This window comes from Macadamia integrifolia, chromosome 14, assembly GCF_013358625.1.
Source record: "Macadamia integrifolia cultivar HAES 741 chromosome 14, SCU_Mint_v3, whole genome shotgun sequence".
Classification (NCBI taxonomy): Eukaryota; Viridiplantae; Streptophyta; class Magnoliopsida; order Proteales; family Proteaceae; genus Macadamia; species Macadamia integrifolia.
Window position 1 is genome coordinate 15,204,087 of NC_056570.1, and position 1,223 is coordinate 15,205,309.

Sequence of the window (1,223 nt, forward strand, 5' to 3'; positions counted from 1 at the left end):
ACATTGCTGAAGATGAGAGTGAGTCTGACATGCTTTTGGTGACTGATGATAAAGTTAGATCACAGGATGAATGGATTCTTGACTCTGGTTGTTCCTACCATATGTGTCCCAATCATGAATGGTTCTCTACATACGAATCAGTTCGAGGTGGAATTGTGTTGATGGGAAATAATGCTTCTTGTCAGACTATCGGAATGGGAACGATCAATATCAAGATGTATGATGGCATTGTCAGAACCTTGTCCAATGTCAGGCATGTCCCTGATTTGAAGAAGAATCTCATCAGTTTAGGTACTCTTGATTCAAATGGGTGTAAGTATACAGCTGAAGGTGGAGTCATGAAGATCAGCAAGGGTGTTCTCTTACTGATGAAAGGAATCAAGGTTGGCAGTTTGTATGTGTTGCAGGGTACTACAGTCACTGGGTCTGTTGCAGCAGCTTCATCATCTATGTCTGAATCAGATGTCACAAATTTATGGCACAAGAGGTTAGGTTATATGAGTGAAAGAGGGATGGCATCATTAAGTAAAAGGGGCTTGTTGTGTGGTCAGAGTACAGGAGCAATGGAGTTCTGTGACCATTGTGTGTTTGGGAAGCAGAAAAGAGTTAGTTTCAGTACTGCTATTCACAGGACCAAGGGAACTTTGGACTACATTCATTCAGACCTATGGGGGCCCTTCAGGGTTGCTTCAAAGGGGGTTGGTGCAAGATACTTGCTTACTTTCATTGACGATTTCTCTAAGAAGGTTTGGGTCTATTTCTTGAAGCACAAAAATGAAATATTTGTCACTTTCAAACAGTGGAAGAATTTACTTGAGAAGCAGACCGGAAAACAAATTAAAAGGTTGAGAACCGATAATGGCCTAGAGTTTTGTGAATGTGACTTTAATGAGTTCTGCAAAAATGAAGGTATTGCAAGACACCATACAGTTGTTAAAACACCCCAGCAGAATGGAGTGGCGGAGCATATGAATAGAACCTTGCTAGAAAAGGCAAGGTGTATGTTATCAAATGCAGGATTGGGCAAGAAGTTCAAGGCAGAAGCAGTTAACACAGTAACCTTGTTGGTGAATCGATCTCCTTGCACAGCTATTGAGTGCAAGACTCCAGAAGAAGTTTGGTCAGGTAAACCTGCAGACTACTCAAATTTAAAAGTATTTGGATGTCCTGCTTATGCACATGTAAATGAAGGGAAGTTGGAACCTAGGGCTAAGAAATGCATT